This window comes from Pleurodeles waltl, chromosome 5 (genome assembly GCF_031143425.1).
Source record: "Pleurodeles waltl isolate 20211129_DDA chromosome 5, aPleWal1.hap1.20221129, whole genome shotgun sequence".
NCBI lineage: Eukaryota > Metazoa > Chordata > Amphibia > Caudata > Salamandridae > Pleurodeles > Pleurodeles waltl.
The window spans coordinates 1,614,661,819-1,614,682,011 of NC_090444.1; positions in this window are offsets into that span (position 1 = coordinate 1,614,661,819).

Genomic DNA, 20,193 nt, shown 5'->3' on the forward strand with positions numbered 1-20,193 from the left:
CATATGCTCTCTTCCTTGAAACATGCTGCCATTGATTTATACTCAATTGGCTTATTTAATCTACTTGTAAGTCCCCAGTAAAGTGCACTACATGTGCCCAGGGCCTATAGATTAAATGTTACTTGTGGGTCTGCAGCACTGATTGTGCCACCCACATAAGTAGCCCTCCTATTATGCCTCAGGCCTGCCATTGCAAGGCCTGTGTGTGCAGTCTCACTGCCACTACGGCTTGGCATTTAAAAGCTCTTGCCGAGCCTTAAACTCCCCTTTTTCTACATATAAGTCACCCCTAAGTTAGGCCCTAGGTAACCCATAGGGCAGGGTGCTATGTAGGTAAAAGGCAGGACACATGCCTGTGTAGTTTATATGTCCTGGTAGTGTAGAACTCCTAAATTCGTTTTACACTGCTGTGAGGCCTGATCCTTTCATAGGCTAACATTAGGGCTACCCTCACCTACTGTTTGAGCAGTACCTTCTGATCTGAAAGGAGTAACAAGGTCATATTTAGTATGGCCAGAATGGTAATACAAAATCCTGCTGACTGATTAAGTTGGATTTTATAGTACTCTTTTAGAAATGTTGCTTTTAGAAAGTAAGCATTTCTCTGCACTTATATCCTTCTGTGCCTTACAATCCATGTCTGGCTAGGTTTAGTTGACAGCTCCCTTGTGCATTCACTCAGACAACCCTGTCGCGTAGGCTCTCATTATCCTAATGAGCCTACTGGATCTTTGGGCGGCAAGATCTTTCGCAGTGTGGGTGACTAAGTCTAACCCATGGTGAAGAACCCTTGTCACCCCAAATCCGGGTTATGCTCCGGCTAACTAGCAGTGCCTCATCTCTCCCAAAAGGAAGAGACAATTGGGCAGCCGAGCGCATGACATCTTAGTGCTTCCCAGGGAAGTCGTGGTCACTCAGGTCACAACCAGTTCTCTCGAACAAAGTGCGGTCTCATATATAAATGACAAAGGCAGTTTGAGTTTTAAAGATTGGTTTAATAAAACAAATGCATTTTAGATAACAAAGCGTGAGCCGCAATAACCAGAACCATACAACACAGTAGGATTGAAATAGTAACGAGGAGAGTGAAACATAAGAATAAGGCTATCATATTGCAACTAAATTATGTTCTCTCTAAGTTATATTTTGAGCACAGCATATGAAGCTCTAAGCCTGCCTTTCTGGTTCCCCCGGGAGGACATCAACCCTCATACCTGAGCAAAGGCCTGTGATCTGGATCAGCATCTGCAACAGGGCAGTCAGCATCTAGTTGTGGGTTCCTGTCGGAATCTCCCTCTTACGTGTACCAGGACTAGAAAGCGTTTTTATAACTAACACGCCGGTGTTCTAAGAAACATCCCTACGTACGGATTTGTACTTTCTACGAACCATAAAGACTAAACTTCTACCACGTCTATCGGCAATGTACCAGACTGTATCCTTGACTGAAGCACAGAGCGAGCAAGAATGTATTGTTTGAGAACACAGTGCTGAAGTAAGCGAAACAGTGTGATAGAAGGAAATAAAACAAGACCGTGAAACTGGTTATTGTAAAATAACAGTGCAAGGCTAAATAAAATGCATCTAGGGCAAAGTGCATAGAGGCCTAATACGTTAAGCAAACGCGCAGAAAGCTACATTAAAAATGGCTACACTACAACCCCAAACACAGGGTGCTCAGTCACACTTGAACACATCTGCATATTGAATGGGTCTTCCTGGGCTGGGAAGGTGGATGGCCTGACACTTACATGTCAAAGGACAGTAGCCTGCCCTCACACAAAGGACTGCCACACACCTTACTGGGACCTTGGCAGACAGGATGGAACTGAAAGGGGACCTTGTGCACTTCTAAGCCACTCTATGAAGTTTCCCCCACTTCAAAGGCACATTTGGGTATTTAAGCAGGGTCTCTGACCCTACCAACTCAGACACTTCTGGACAAGATACCACTGGAGAAGAAACCCTGAACCAGAACCTGCAACCTCCCATGAGGAACTGCCTGGCTGCCCAGAGGACTCACCTGACTGCTTTTCTGCAAAGGACTGCTGCCCTGTGGTTGCCCTGCTGCCTTGCTGTCCTCTGGCTCTGCTGAGAAGTGCTCTCCAAGGGCTTTGATAGAGCTTGCCTCCTGTTCCTTGAAGTCTCAGGACCAAAAAGACTTCTCTGCAAAGGAACTTCTTCTGCGGTGAAAATCGACGCACAGCCTGCATCGCGGTGGGAAAATCACCACACGCCGAACCGGAACAACGCTGCCCGACTCCCCGAAGAGGAGATCAACGCGTCGACAGCGTTGCAACCATAAATTCAATGCATGGCCCACTGGATCAACGCAATGCTGAACTGGAATGATGCAGCCCGACTTAGTGCGAGAAGAATCGACGCAGTGCCTGCCGTGCAACAGAAATTTCCACGAATCGCCCGCCGGATCGACGCAGCCTCTGTGACTTCATCCTGCATGCCCAGGATTTCAACGCATCGTCCCTGGGGTGTCCAAAACCCCGCAACTCGAAGAAAATCCTAGTCCATGCGCCGGAATTTGACTCAAAGCATGCCTTGCGTGAAAACTCACTGACGCATCATCTGTGTGTGCCGGAAAAATCGGCGCACACCTCCCCGTTTTCCACGCATCTCCTCCTCTGTGGCCCTTTGCGGAGAATTTGAACGCAAACCAGATACTTTGTGCTTGCAAGAGACATTTGTTGATTTTTAAAGACTAAAGACTTCTTTTACCAATTACTACAGTGATAATTCAAAGTGTACTTGTCAAATCTTAATCTTTTTGACCTGCATTTAATCAGATAAATATATATTTTTCTAAACACTGTGCGGTGTATTTTTGTGGTGTTATACTGTGTTATTGCATGATCTATTGCACAAATAGTTTACACATTGCCTTCTAAGTAAATCCTGACTACTGCTCAGTGCCAAGCTACCAGAGGGTGGGCACAGGATAATTTGGATTGTGTGTGACTTACCCTGACCAGAGTGAGGGTCCTTGCTTGGACAGGGGGTAACCTGACTGCCAACCAAGACCCCATTCCTAACAAATGGCTTCCCCCCATACAATAAGGGGCCCTCACACAGGCGTGGGTAGTCAGTCGTCTGGATCATAGCAATTCCTTCCTTTTAGCAGCAAATAAATAGTTTTTATCAAAACTTTAGGTGGTGTAGAACACCGCAGCCCGCTTAGTCTGCAACGTTCCTCCTCGAACTCCTTCTGAACCCACCTTGAGATCTCTCCAGTGGCTTCTCATTAGGAAACGGGTCATCTTTAAACTCCTGTGCCTAATCTAGTATACAAGTCTTATTCAGACATGGGCCCTGTATATTTTCAACATAAGCTTGCCCTCTATTGTCTGACTAGAAATCTGAGATCCAAACATTAGCTTTTACTCTGCCCCGGCAGTTCTGAATGGCGAAATGTGGAGATTGAGCCTTCTCCTATCTTGGCCCGCACTTTTGGAAAAAACTCCCCCTGCATATTCGAGCGTATCCTGATCTAAAGTATTTTTAAAAAACTCCTAAAACTTTGCTCTTTTAATTCTGTTTCCCCTCTATTTTCTTCCCCTGGGTCAGCACTCTAGCGCCGAGATACCCCCTTGGGGGTGAGTTGTGCGCTATATGAAATGGCTAATAATAATAATAATCATGTTAATTCAACTTATCCATGGAGAATCAAATGTGAAAAGTCACATCAATAATCAATATTAATGCATGAAATATAAACTTCAACAATCAGTTTAATTATCCTATCATCTGATTATTTTATGATCACTAAAACATTTAATACAACTTTATTATACAGGATCTTATTCCTGTCTGCATCACTTTTTTTCCTATTATTCTTCCACTATACTTAACTAGATGGAGACACAATCCTTAATATTCTCCATCTCAGTGATTGCAGACCTTTTTTCTCTTTGATGGGTTTGATTTACCTTTATATTTGTAGTTTTTGACTAGGCATCCAGAAAATGTTATTAAAGAAACAAAATAATTGCACAAATCATTATAACTATTACCGGGGTTGGTATTAGGCTATTATCACCCCTCCCTAAAATTCATCCATTCATCAACTTTACTAATACGCTTCCCTATCTTACTAAGCCTTGCCCTTCAAAACCTTTAGTACGTTGCAAACACTGCCTTCCTCCACATAAAGAACATGTAATGGTAAGCAGTTCTGCACAACCATAGCCCTAATAACCATTGTTTTTGAATTTGTTTGAGTTAGTGACCCACAGTGCGTGAAGCAAGTTTATCCACTATGGTAGAAAACTAGTCTTATCTTCACATCATTCATTGCCACGCCTGTAGGAGGAATATTTGCACCTAATATATTCAAAACTACCTGTCCAAAACCTTGTTTACTCCCTTTAAACAAACCACCTTAGCCATATCACTCATAAAATAGACTCTTGGAAACACCAAAAGCTAACAGGTGCCTAATTAATCTTATGACAAATAAAACAAGCAGAATTACTCTCTCAGAAACAGCTCTCCACCAATTATATAATCACAGCTCAAAACATAGCCTCTTTTACATACACTGTCTCCCACAAATACTGCCTTGCTACATTTAAGAAGTTCACCATGAACCATACAATTTCACCTCTTTCATGTTCCATTCTCAGCCTAGGATGTGAATTTGACAATCACAATTCTCCCTCTTCCTTAATTTGCTCTCTTACCACTTATTCATATCTCTAGTCTCTCCCAATGTTTATTCCTGTCTCATTATGTTCCTTAACAAATGAATGTTATTCTGCATTTAGACTACAGACATACCCCCATGTGTTGGTTTTAGTCCCTGCTTAATTTGTGCAATTATTCTAAAAAACTTACTACATTTATTACCATGACGTCTCTACTCTCTGAAAAATGCAAATCCTCTAAAGATACACTGGAATCTAACAGGTAAGGAGACAAAAGTTCATTGTTATTAAATATGCTAGGAAAGACTGTGCATGATAGGCCATACAAGATTGAAAGCTATTAACATGTTACACCTTTATCTGCAGAAGAAGGCAGAAAAGTCCTCAACACTCATCGTGTCTGGATATTTATGTAACATTTTAATATAGATGTTATCTTAAAATCCACTAACTAAACATTCCCATGTTTAACATGTTATGTTTCACTTCATTATATACCACAGTTTATTCAACTCTTGCAGAAGCATATCCCACTTGAGATAGTGAGCACACCAACAAGTTAACTAAAATCAGCAATTATATTATTAGCACAATAAAACCAATAATTGTACAGTCTGCTGTACCACATTTTCTACTAAGACACAAATGTGATCATGAAGCTCAAAAGCTCACAGTGAACAAAAATATTCATAAAAGCAAAAATACATTTCTTCTTTTCTTAGTTCTTTTAAAATAAGAATTCAAACAACATTTTACAAATAGTTTCTTCTTTTTGTTTCAAAATCTTTCAGTTCATGCATTCAACAAGATTTCTTTCAATTTATTTATTTGGGAAAAATTCAGATTTCATAGGCGGTAAACCTCCCAAGGTAGTTCTTCTTCTCCTAATTCACTTTCAAAACTGCACTAATAATGATTCACTGGGCTGTAGACATCTGCCTCTGATTCTTTTACTTCTGACACTGTAGCTAGATATACCCATTCAGGTGTCACATACTTTTCATTTTGTCTTCCTCGTTAGTTGTTTAAAAATAGGTAATTTACTCCCACTAATTTCTTAGTCTAATTCAAATAGTACAGGAGTTTCATTGATTGGCTTTGCTCGCTCTTATTTCTCTGGCAGACCTTGGTTTTGCTTTGCAGGTTCTTTTCAGTGAGTTTTTTTTTCTGTTTTCTCTCTTTCAACTGCTTCACTCAATGATGAACTTGAACCTTAATCAAATTCATCTATGTGATTTACTGTGAACTGTTTTCTTCCTCTGGGGGTTCTTGTGACTTCAATTTTCAGCTGCAACTTTTCATTTCAGAGATTTTTCTTCTTACTACCACTTGTGCCTTTGACATTGTAATAGCTCAGGACTGTAACACCACTGGTGGAGGTACCAGAATCCTCACTGGAACTGTCATTTTCACTGACCTGGACTTTTAAAACTCTATTTTCACCAGTTTCTACACTTTCACAATTTTCACCCCCCTCTTGATCCACACTGCTAATGTGAGCTTAACTCTGTGAACCAATGGTTGTTTTCACCATTTCTTCATCTGGTGCTTTAACTCTTTTCATGCAAGCAGTATGGATCCAATTCGGGATTTCTAAACACTTTACGGTAGTGTTTGTCATTAATATATCATCTGATAAGGGGTATTTGAACAAAAAATCTAGTTTTTAATATCAGAACACAGAAATATCTGAAAAAATATTGTAATGCACAAATATTGCGATGTAGACATTTTGTTGCCAAGAACATCATTTTTTCAGGTAAGTACTATTGCTAACAAGATTGTTATTAATATAATTTCCAATAGTATAGTTGTAAAGAATATTGTTACTTAGCCATTTTAATGTTCCTTAGTTCATATATTAATTGTATGTGTTATTATTTTTTGCATAATTGGTATTAATTTCATTTTTTAAAGTTTGTAATTTTGAGTGATTCTGAATTTTTAATTTATTGTTAATGGTCATTCATAGTGTTGTTGAGGGTTGTTGCGCTTGTGGGGGATAGGGCGGTAAGTTAATTAAGTAATAATTAATTATTAGGTTAGCATATGATTGATGTTTATTATGTAGTTTCAGTAATACCGATAAATTAATTATATTTTAGGTGTGGGTTATTTTGTTGATAGGGGTACAGCGTGAAAAGTTAATTAGATAATAATGAATTATCACTTAATTATTAGTTTATTATTATTTAATTGATTAATAATTATGTAAATCATGTAATCATTTATTTTATTTAAATTATAGATGCAGATTGCTGGGTTTGTAGGGGTATAGAATAGGAAGTTAATTAAGTAATACATTATTTATCATTGGTTATTGGACTCATTATGTAATACTGAATTATTTTAGTTAAATTTTAGTTGTGGGCTGCTAGCTTTGTAGGGTACAGGAGAGAAGTTAAGTACTATTTAATAAATAATTATTATTTAAATGGTGAATAATTAAATATTTAATTGATGAATGATCATGTCCATTTTGCAATATTATATATATGAGTAATATTTTAGGTGTAGACTGCTGGGTTTGTATGATAGTTGGTTGAGAATTTATCTAAGTAGACATTAATAATTAATCAATAATTGGCAATGAGTTATTTAGTTATTTATCAATTATGTTGATAGAAAATCAAGCTCTTAGCATGTTCATCCCAATGTTACTGATGGTGCCCTGGGCTATGCTTCACAGGCTCAGTGCCAGTGCTGTGAATAAAAGGTATATGGTCAAATGGCACATTATAATTCCAATTGGCAATGCAAGATGCTGTCAGTTCAGGATAGATAATAGGGCAAGGGTGATTCAAACTACCTATAAGTCCCTGGTACTTATTAGGGCAGGGAAGTTTAGAAGACCAGTAGAATTCCAGCACTGGAGTGTGCACTGCTGTGTGCCTGCTGTCAGTTTCTAAAAGCAGCCCTGACTTGCAGACTGTCTTTAAAATGTCGAATGTTTGCAAATTCAACTTTGGAATTAAATGTACTTCCAAAGTAACAATCTACCTTATCTTTACATATAGGTAGCCCCTAAGGTCTCCCCTAGATGCCTCACGGGTGGGTTGCCATGTAACTATAAGCAGGGACATCATAAAAGATGTTTTATAACCAGGTGAGGGAAAAAGTGCACCTTTCATTCCCCCATTGTAGATAGTTGGCTCCATAGGCTATAATGGAAATATTTTTCATAATTCTGTATATTGCTAGGAAAAAGATAATGCGATGAAACGACTTACATGAATCGAAACAATAAATGCAACAATTTGCAATTGTTGAATTTATCATAACTTATACAGAAAAGAAGCTATGATACTTTTTTTCTGTAAGCCATATTCTATCCTGCTAGTGGTCTCTCCTGGTTGGTCAGCCCTAACAGGATTAGCCAGGCTGCTTTGATGAGGTGATAAGTGGCCTGCACTGAGATAATCAGAGTGGAGTGGTAGGCAGATGGTAAAGCTAGGCTAGGAAGGGGACTGGGTGAATCAAGTTGAGGCTTTAAAAGGATACCAATCAGAAAGAAATGCAGCAAAGCCTGCCCTCTCAATCCTGTACAACACAGATAGAAGGTGGGCTTAGGAAAGGATTTTGTAGATGTCCAGCGGGTTTTTTTTGTGTTACTTCTCTGGAGGTAAATCATCCATCTTGGAATGTTAAAGTGCAGTACTTTATGGGACAAGGAGATGCCACACTTTGAAGGAAGTTGTTATACTTCTGGGTAGCACCCTGAAGCTCATTGGACAAAGATGCCCACTGACTTTCCCCCAAAATGATTGAATAAAAGTGTCTGATCTGCATTGGAATTCAGATATGCTGCCTGAAACCACAAGAAGAAGAAGGACTGTCCTGCTGAAACCCTAGTTTGCAACCCAGAGGCCTGCACACCTAAGAACTGTACCAGTTGCACACTGGAACCACAGCCCAAAGGACTTTTCCCTGCTTCAAAAAGGACTCAGGGGTGGACTCCCTGAAGCAACAGGTTAAAAGAGGTTCCCACCACTGACTTCCACAAAAGTCCCCAGCCTGGAGTAAATCCAGTGGATGTACAAGGATTTAGCCAGGTGAACTGTGGGAATTGTAGTCCCAACATCCCAAGGAGCAACTCAGAGATTTTGTTATCTTCGATTGGGGTTGTGGATTACTTTCCTGCATCAAGAAACACTTCTGGAAGTAAGTGTAAAAGTGTTACATTGCGGACGGCTGGAATTCTTGACTGTGTCCCAGGCCAGTGCAACCTTCCCTTTGAGCGCTATTTACTTCTAAGCTATAGTTTTACTTTTAGTCTTTAAGAAATCATATATTTGGTTCCCTATATTAGATTTTTGTTGTTTTGGTGTCATTTTAAGGATAACATATTTTACTATTTTTATAAATGTGTGTGTCTTACTTAATTACTGTACTGGTGTATTTAAATGCTTTACATACCTGTCTCCTGAGTTAAAATCTGACTGCTTATTGCCAAGGTACCAGGGAATGAGCCAGGGGCTACTTTGTGGGACCTTGACTGGGCACAACCCTGTGTGTACTTACCCCTACATATACCCAGCCTCAAACATATATAAATTGTGTTATATTTATTTATTTTAGTCATGGGTTGCTCAGCTTTTAGAGGTTTAGGGTGGAAAGTTAATTAAGTAATATTTAACAATTATTTTTTATTGGAAATTAATTATTACATTGTTTATGATTTTTTTTAATTGTTTTTTTATTTTAATTTTAATATATGTATACACATAGATATTTTATATTAAATAATGTCTATATTAAGAGTTATATATTTTTTCTAAATTAATAGAGTTATGTAAACATGTAATATGTTTGAAGTGAAGTAACTTACCTACTGTTGCTTAGATTGGAGTGGGAAAAGTAAATCTTATCCCTCCGAAGTGCAACACTTTCCCTACTGTTGCTTAGAATGGAGTGGGAATAGTAATTCTAACCCTTCCAAAGTCTAGCAATTTCCCTACTATTGTACAAGCTGGAGTTTGAATAATAAATTTTACCGCTACATAGTCTAACTCTTTCCCCATTATTGCACACAATGGAGTGCAATAATAGGGAAAAGTCCAACGTTTTCACTTGTGTTGCACAGACTGGAGTGGGAATAGTAAATTTTACCCCTTGAAGTCTAACCCTTTCCCTCCTGTTGCACAGACCCAAGTGGGATTAGTAAATTATACCCCTCTGGAGTCTATCGCTTTCCCTCCTGTTGCACAGACTGAAGTGGGAATAGTAAATTCAATCCTTCAAAATTCTAATGCTTTCCCTACTGTTGCACAGACTGGAGTGGGAATAGTAATTTTAACCCTTCTGACGTCCAATGCTTTCCCTATTGTTGCACATACAATAGTTGGATTAGTGATTTTTTGCCCCTCTGAATCCCAATGCTTTCCCTACTGTAGCATAGACTGGAGTGGGAAGAGTAAAGGTAACCCCTCCAAAGTCTAACACTTTCTCTACTGTTGCACAGACTGAAGTGGGAATAGTAAATTTAACCTCCCCAGAGTCCAACAATTCCTTACTGTTGCACAGACTAGAATGGGAATAGTAAATTTAACCTCCTCCAAAGTCCAACACTTTCCCTACTGTTGCAAAGACAGGAATGGGAATAGTAAATACACCCCCTCTGATATATAATGCTTTTCCTACTGTTGCATAAACTCGTATAGGAACAGTGTATGTATTGTTCCAGATTTAAATACATTTACTAATATTATTTAAATGTATTTGTTCTTAATATGTGTTTATAATCTTAATCTTATGGTATCTGTTTTTATTTATTTTTTGTTTCTAAATGTTTATAATATTCTGTGTAAATGTCTTTTGTATTTCATAATTTATATACTGTTTTGGAATTTAAGTGTTAATATTTTTTATGTTATATATGAGTGTGTGTGAAAAACATGTACACACACATATATATGTATATATATATATATATATATATATATATATAGACACATATATATATATATATATATATATATATATATATATATATATATATATATACATATATGTATATATATATATGTATGTGTGCTTATATAAATATATCTTTTTGGGTTTTTAAAAATATTAGTGAGAGTTATTCAACTAACATTATTTTAATGGCATATGTTGCAATATTATCCATATACAATATGGTATATGTTACACTCTTTAAGATTTACTACTTTAAACTATATATATTTTTGTATGTTTTTATCGATATTAAGGTGAAATTATATTTTTTCCAATGTTTTTGTATCTACCATTATTAGTATAGAAAAGCAATCTTTTGTTAGCAATATGTTTGACACAATATTTTTGTTGAGCAGTATTGTTGGTTCCCTGTCAGTGACCTCTGACTGGGTCCACACCAGCTCTCTTTAAGTCAACATTTCCTGACATGTTTTCTGACCATTATCCAGTCTTCTAGGCTCAGTTTCAAGTGTACTGTCTTTCATTGCTTCTGTTGCCACATTTACCTGGTGAGCAAAAGTTTTCATCATGCCAGCCAGGCCTTTGCAATAATGTAGCATGTTATTGACTTTAAAGCAGCTGAAGGAATATAAGCCACTCTTATTGCTCTACCCATGATCACTTCATGGAGAGACAGACCAGTCTTTTTGTTAGATGTTCATTAAAACAAAGGAAAGAGTGTAAGGGAGGGAGCTCTCTGCATCGTGACTCGCAGAAGAAATTTCAGAAAGGGAGGAAAGGGAGGAAAAGCAAAAAGGACACCAGGAGGCCAGTGGCAGGATAGGGTGGCCACTGCCTAAGCATGATCTTCCCTTATTCTGAAACAGGATTTGTCCACCAATGTTTTGACCTTGCTGCAAAATCTCAGTTGTTGGTAATCGCCATTTCCTGACAATCTGGGAGAAGGTTGATGGATAAAGAAGACAAAAGTTCGCTACAACATTCATGAAACCTAAAGTGTGAATTTGCCGATATTGATATGAGCTTACTTTCTGCCCTATGGAAAAGTCTTCCAGAACCTTCATAAGGGATGCTGATCTTGTCCCACCTTGTTGGCTCAGATAAGTTTTGTTGGTTATAATGTCCGCCCCCACAAGGACCACCTTGCCTGAGATCTGAAGAGAGAATGCCTTCAGAGCTAGACAAACAGCTTCTATGTCCCTCCAGTTTGCTGACCTTCTACTCTGTGTTAGTGACCATAACCCCTGGGCTTGATGATGACTGAGCCAAGCTTCCCAACCTGAGAGACTGGAATCTATTGTGAGCACTAAAGAGGATGTTTGAGAAAAAGGTACCCCCTCCAGTAATTAGGGATTAATAAAATTGGCCAGTTGCTATTGTAAATTGACCAAAGGGGAGAGGACATTTGTAAATACCCTCAGAGTGGATTTCAGTCTGAAGAAAAGATCCTCAAACTGGAAGTGAAGACCTCCTACTGAAAAACTTGAATGTCTTTGATAGTCTACTGTGATAGGAACATGGAGGTAGGCACTTTCCAAATCAATTGTGGTGGCAAAGTCTCCCACCTTCACCACTGGAATAACTAATTGCAAGGTTACAATCTTGAAATTAATTGTTACAACCCAGGTCCTTTTCAGAACCAGTACTGGTCTGTGTGCACCGGACGTTTTTAGCACTAGAAATAGCATAGATTAGTAGCCCTTGCCATGCTCTGAATGAGGAACACTCAATGGTTTTCTTTTTGAGGAGATCCTGATTTCTGGAAAGGAGGGCTTTGCACGTCATCAAATCTTTGTGTACTGGAGTGGGAAAGAACCCTGTCCCGGGTGGAATGCTCATTAAGTCTAGCCAGTAGCTCTCTCTGATGACATGTAGAAATTACTTGTCACTGACGTTTTGATCCCAAGTGTGCGCAAAGGGAAGTCTGCCTCCAACAGTTCCCTTGTGTTTGAGGACTCGGAATAGTCAGTATTTTTATGTAGATGTTCTGGGATGAACTGTGGCAGCCTCATTTTTGAATTGCTTTCTAGGCTAAAATCTCTTATTGTGATCGAGAAGATCTGTAGTGCTTTCTGGGTGGTGGAGAACAGGAAGAAGGACCCCATGACTTCAGAGGAAAAGAAGATGAGGATATGCTCCTTTTATAGGGGCATGCTCCCTACCTTTAAACACCTTCATGAACATTTCTTCAAGCCTTTTGCCAAACATTTTCCTGTCGTCAATGGGAATTTTCAATCTGATGTTTTCCTCACCAGACTAAGGGTAGGCACCAAAGGGCAGAAGCACAGGTTGTGCCACCCTCTAGGACCATGGATCCAGCACTGTCATTACGGGTTGGGTGTTCTGATGCAATCCCGAAAGGCAAGCTCGACATGGCACACAGCCTGTGTGCCCTTTCCACCATGCATCGCATGTACTATAGGTAATTCGCCCCTCTGGCAGGCCTTCCAGCCCTAAGGCGGGGTGCACTATATGGTATGTGTGGGCATAGGTGCATGAGCAATATGCCCTTACTGTGTCCTTATCAAACCTTGGACATACTAAGTGAACAGGGCAGTCACTTTAATGCATGTGCTGGACACTGGTCAGTATGAGTTTCACAGCTACATGATGGCTACCCTGAGTTGTTTGGCTTCAAATAACTCAGAATGATAAACCAAATCTGGTACCAGTATGGGATTTATACCCAAAATACACCTAGGGGTCAACTTAGAGGTGCCCCATGCAAAAGCTAACAACCCTGGAATGGTTGCTGGCCTGTCACAACCAGCCTGCCACCACCAGACAAGACTCTGAATCCCTGGGGTGAGGGATCCTGCTCACCGGGATTCAGAAAAAAGCCCTTCCTGGGTGGAGCTGCTAACACCCCTTCCCACAGGAATGTGCATTACCCTGCTGGTCAGCTTCTAAGGGCTTACCGCCCTTGAAACTCAACTCCCAGGCCTGCTGCCAGCAGTAAATGGCCGCCCCCATTGCAAACACCCACTTTTGGAGGGAGCAACTTCAGGAAATCAGACAAAGCATAGGAGGAGAGGTCAGTCCTGGCACCACCCTTAAGGTGTTGCATACAAGGTGACCTCTCCAATCCATTTTCCTCCATCTTGCATGGAAGGAAAATAGCCAATCAGGTGTAGGGAACTGAACTCTGCTCACAGGAAGTGGTCACTTGGTGGGTGTAGCCACCCTAAGGTAGATAATCCATTGGTCCCTACCAGGTACCCCCTAAAATGCCCACTCTTGTACAGTATTTAGTAGGCATCCATAGACCAAGAAATCAGATTCGAAGGACAAAAGAAGACCAGCAACAAAGAAGACCCAAGGCTTGAGAACTGAAGTCCTGCTGCACCAAGAAAAGGTGTCAAACCCTGCTTGGTGCACCCACCACTCGACAGCCACTGCTGAGGGGTTGCTTGGACATTTGACGGATCCTACAAACCCCAGAGGATCTCCACTCTTCAAAAATCACTGAGGATCTCCCTCCAGAGTGAAGGCATCACTCTGCAACACCAAGGAACCAAAGACCAAATGAAGGCCACTTACCTGACTGGCTGCTGACCAAGGAAACGGATTCTTCTGCCAGGCCAAACTTCACCCATCAGACCATGAGGACAAACCCTGCCAGTGTGCTAAGTTTGGTGGCACTGTGCCCTCCAGTAGCCAGAGTGTGCAATAGCCCAAGGTACTGGTCACCTTGCCCAGAAGAACAGTTCATTCTGGAGGAAGCCCCAGTTGAGGGACTTCAGGAACCACCTGGACCTCCCACCAGAATACCCGTGCTGACCTGGACGTGACCCTCAAGTGACCTACCTCCTGCTTCCAAGGGCACCTTTGTACACAGCTCCTGGCTCACCAATTCACTCTGCACCCGGCCACCCTGTGCCCTGCAACGAAGATCCACCTGTGCCCTAAGGATGCCCCATCCCTTGCAACCTCGACACCCCAAGGGGCCCACCAGGCTTTGCAGTGCTTTTCTAAGTGGTCCCCACAGTGTCCTGGCACTAGCTTCATCGACTTTCTGCAGTTGCTCCCGCCAGAACTGGAAATTGCCTGAACTTCTCCAGCTAGTCCATGGTACCCACCGATGGCCTGGACATACCTGCAAAAGGAGACACTGGTAAACATATTGACTGATTTACTGTGAATTTTCCAACTATTTCTCCATTGTTTCCTATGGTGCATAATTACGCACAAAAGGAATAACCTTATTAAAAGTTCAAAATTCATAACTCGAAAAGTACTTACCTGATCTGGATGATTTTGATCTTAAATATTTTATGAAAATCTGAAGTGTTTTTGTAAATTGGTCTCGAGTTTTTCTTTTGAGTGTGTGTCTTGATTTAGTGGTACTATGGGTACAACAAATGCTTTGCACTTCTCCGAGATTAGCCTAACTGCTTGACCAAGCTACCATAAAAATTAAAGCATTTTGTGGTCTAGGTTTTACCTCTGTAAACCAATGTGTGGTTTACTGAACCCCATGCACAGTGTGCCTAGCTTTGCACAGTACATAGAGGGCCAGCTTCCTACACTCAAAGAAAGTTTTTGAGCTGCAAAAAAAAGTTTTTAAAGCTGCTTTCAATGTGTCTATAGCATCAGTAGGTGAACAGATTCAAGGATGTTCCACCAATGAGAGTAGCCATATTAGTGTCATTCTTGAGAGCAGAAGATAAAGTTGTGTTGGACTCCTCCAGAGTGTAGAGTTTCTGAAGAAAACAAGAAACTGATACCCCATCTGGTTCTTTCCATTCTCCAAATATCAAGTTTTTGATCTTAGAATGACGTGGCATGGAAATCACTAGAGGTTTAGCTAACTGTGGAAATAGCATACTCTCTTGACATGGGGAGGCCTGAAAATCCAGGATATGACCGATGTGACCCAAATTATAAGGTACCTCTTCTCTCCTTACATACTTTGCCAAAGAAGTAAAGGGCATTTTTCTTATTAGCTAAGGAAGTTGAGTCATGTTTATTCTGATTCCCTCTTTCCTACGAACCTCAGCAACAACAGTACTAATCATTCTTTTTCTCCTCTGCAGTCATTAGAGCAGGTTTGTCTGCTGAAGGGTATGGCAGTTCAAGACAGGAGATCTGATTGTTTTTGCTGAAATTTGACCCTCTACTTCAAAGGAGGAGAATGAGATAAGTCTCCTCTTACACCTCTGTTTTCCCTCCATAGTGCCACGCACGAACAGCCATCGAGAGAATATCTGCCTAAAGAAAGGAAAGGTAGCCCTCAAACTGGACAGATAAAAAAGCAGGGTTTTATACAAAAATCAAAGAGTAGACATATAGCCATAACCACTGAAATGAAAACACAGGTTTCCATAGCTTCCATACAAATATAAACATGGAAGGAGGCTGGGGCCCCTATGAGTGAATTACTTTCCCCTCATTGTTCGTCAGGTCTCCATTGTGTCTAGAATCATGTCTACTGTGCTACTGTGGCACCTGGCACTTTCCTGGGTCCTGGAAGTGCAACCCCAGCCACCTTGGACTGAGCAGGTGATTTAACAGCCCGGTCAAGAGGAGTGCTGCAGGAGCAGCCCGACAAACCCTGTACTATGATATTCCTTGCTAAGAAAAGAACAATTAAGACACATAGCTGCCACACATTCTACTGCCTGATCCACAAATTTCACCAAAACAGAAAATAAAAACAAATTTTGATGCACCCGTCGCTCCACACATGGATGGTTGACTGTCCAGAGGTGAGGCAGAAAAGAATACAAAGATTGTTGAGGGGATGGACCTTTTATGTCTAGTTGTATATATTAAACGGCTATCTACTGAGACAGCACTGCTTCAAGCCCAGAAGCAAGGAATTAGAGATGGGTCATGGGTAATTTATCTTTCTTCATGAATGAAGGCATTCCACAATTACTTGAATGGAATATAAAGCAATGGGTACACATATAACCTTTGTTTTCTGCTGGTTCTCCTATGAAAGTCTTCTTCCCGCCAAAGATTCAGAAACCACAAGCGCACTGGTGAGACATCACCATGCCCTATCCCACCATCAGAAGACAACTGGATCTTTGGACTTAGTGAGGTGTGTAGTAGTCAGATTCATTCAACACAGATCAATAACATACGACCAATAAACAATTTTAGAGAGCATGAAAATGTAAACACTAAATCAAACTTGTTAGAAATGGGGTCTTTGGTTGGTATTCAGGTTACCCCCTGTCCAAGCAAGGACTCTCACTCTAGTCAGCGCAAAGGAGAAACACACCTGGTTAACCCTCATTCACCCCTTTGGTAGCTTGGCACAAGAAGAAAGGCTTACTCCAGAAGCAATGTGTAAGGTATTTGTATCAACACACTCAATAATTCAGTGAAAACACTGCAAAATGGACACCACACCAGTTTAGAAAAATAGGCAATATTTATCTAAATCAAAACAAAACCAAAATGACAAAAATCCAACATACCAAGATATGAGTTTTCAATAGAATAAGTGTCTTACTCCATAGAAAACATGGAAACATTTATTTAATACAAAGTACCTAATTTGTGTCAAAAATAAAGCCGCAAGGGCGAGCATGCATCATAAAAGTCAGTGATGCATTGATTCCTTACCTGCAAGTGAGGACGTGTGGCGTTTCTTCTCCGGTTGGGTAGGCGATGTGCTGTTTTTCTCCCTCGCAAGTGAGCGATGCGTCGATATCCGGATTGATTCATGATGACTTTGACGGCCAGGGATGTTGCATGATTAATCTGGTCGCACAGAGTTAAAAAACCATACTTCATGGGGTTTGCGTCATTACCAGGAGCCACAAGTGGGTGTTGTGTCATTCCTCCAGCCGTGATGCATCAATCTCCCAGCCATGATGCAGCTGGAGCATCGATTTCCGCTGCTAAGCAAGTGGTGCATCGTTCATCAGCTGCGTTGCAGATGGTGCATCGAACATTTCTCCGCACGGCGCTCTGTGAATGAATTTCAGCTCTTGTTCTGCCAACTTCCCCTTTCAAGGGCCCAGGGACTGGATAGGGCACCACTTGGCAAGGCAGGCATCTTAGCAGAGGAAGTCGTTGATGGCCCTGAGACTTCAAAACAGAAGGCAAGCTCAGTACAAGCCCTTGGATTCTTCTTGAAGCAGGAATGGACAACAAAGTCCAGTCTTTTTTCCCCTTTCACAGTCAGGAGCAGCAACTGTAGGATAGCCCAACAAAGCACAGTCACATTCAGGGGCGGCAGTTCTTCTCAGCTCTTCTTCTTGGCAGAGGTTCTTCTTGGTTCCAGACGTTATATAAAGTATGGGGTTTTGGGTCCAATACTTATACCCCTTTGTGCCTTTGAAGTAGGTAAACTTCAAAGGGGAATGTCTGTTATTTACAGGATCCTGCCTTGGCCAGGCCCCAGACACACACCCAGGGTGTTGGAAACTGCATTGTGTGAGGGCAGGCACAGCCCATTCAGGTGTAAGTGACTACTCCTCCCTCCACCGTAGCCCAGATGGCTCATCTGGATATGCAGGCTACACCCCAGCTCCCTTTGTGTCACTGTTTAGAGGAGATTCACAAACAGCCCAACTGTCAATCTGACCCAGACAGGGAATCCACAAAGAGGCAGAGTCACAGACTGGTTAAAGCAAGAACATGCCCACTTTCTAAATGTGGCATTTTCAAACCAAAAACCTAAAACCCAACTTCACTAACAGATGTATTTTTAAATAGTGAGTTCAGAGACTCCAAATTCCTTATTTCTATCTGCTCCTGAAGGGAAACTGCGCTTTAAGGCTATTCCAAGGCAGACCCTATGTTAACCTATGAGAGAGATAGGCCTTGAAACAATGAAAACCGAATTCGGCCTTATTTAACTTTTAGGACATGTAAAACACATCAGTACATGCCGCACCTTTCACATGCATTGCATCCTGCCTGTGGGGCTACTTAGGGCCAGCTAAGGAGTGCCTTACATATATAGAAAGGGAAGGTTTGGTCCTGGAAAGTGGGTACACTTGCCAAGTTGAATTGCCATTTCTAAACTGCACACACAGACACTTACCCCTCTCACAGGAGCACTTGCACTTCAGCACTAGTCAGCAGTGGTAAAGTGCCCAGAGTCCAACAGAGGCAAAAAGTTAGGGGAAGCAGAGGCAAAAAGTTAGGGGAGACCACACCAAGGATACCAGGTCTAACAAAACTGCAAATCAAATAAAGTTTGAAAGCTTTATTTCAATCTTAATATCAATGTAACATGTGCAAATTTTAGCCAGAAAACATTTTGGACACGTATTTGGACTCTTTAAGCATGATCTGCTGATTAAAGGTCTGACACAGATATCATCTATGTCTTTTTCAGTGGTAGACGAGACTTTTTGGGAACAGGGTAACTGTTACTTTCTGTGTGAAAAATAATGTAAATGAAAAAGAGACTAACTTATAATCAGTCCAGGCTATAGAGACAGGCATGCAAGTCAGAATTGTCGCCAAAGGTAATATCCAGCATATTACCTTTATTATCCCATGACCAATTGGATGAACGGTAGCTCCTTTCAACTGAACTACAGCTTCTTTACTGATGCCACTGCATTGCATTGAGGCCTGTTTAGCCATCGCCTCATTTTCAGAGTTGTGAACGTCTGCTTACTTTATCAACAGATTTGTTAGTTTTGCTTCTGGGTGTCAACGTTCTTATAAAAGGAGGAGAAGTTGATGCTGCTGATAATCCTGCTGTTCAATGACATGTCCTTCTACGACATCGGACATTAGGACACAGTATTGTGTTTCAATGGAGATTTTCTTCACAGCTGGCTGTTTCTGTACGTGTTTAAATAAAAAAGCTACACTTGGGGCATACATGTGTGGTTTTAGAACACGGTATTGTGTTTCAGTGGAGGTCTTCTCCACAGCTGGCTGTTTCTATACGTGTTTGAATAAAAAAGCAAATCGGTTGCAGAAAAGGGTCCTGAAAAATGTTTCAAGCATTGCCTGATTAATTTTTCTTCAAGTGCTTCACCGAGTTGAAGAAACCAACCTCGCAAAAGCCGGTCCTGAAGAATAATTCCTTTCCCAAAGTTATTTTTATTTTGTTTCCTTAAGTGAGGCTCCTCCCTTAACCCCTCAACTAACCCCATCACCCACCACTCGAAGTGCATTAAAAAAGTATAGGAACTGTGATTTTGCATACACTGGGGGCAAACTCAAAGATGTGGCTAAATAAACCAAAATATTCGGAAGGTTTTTGGTCTTTAACCATCAGGTAGCTACACATAAAATTATGCGCCACTTAAGTGAAAAATACATTTAAAAGGTTGTGCTGGAGCGCACTTGGGAGTCTTCTTCCCACCTCGGGTTCAGAAACTGCACGCACTCAGGTCAGACGCCACAACTTATCGCACCTACACTGGAGATCAACTAGATCTTTAGACTCAGTGAAGAGTGTGCCAATTGGATTCATTTAACACAGATCAATAACATGAGAAACAAACAAATTTAAACACCATGACCAATTTACATCGAAATCAAACTCCAAACTGAAGAAAGTTTCAAAACTGTATTACAACAATAAAGACAATGTAACATAAATGGTGCACAAAGCTAAGTTATGAACATACATAAAAATTATAGGCTGACCAAAATGTCTAAAGAGATTAAGCCTACTAAACATCAATGC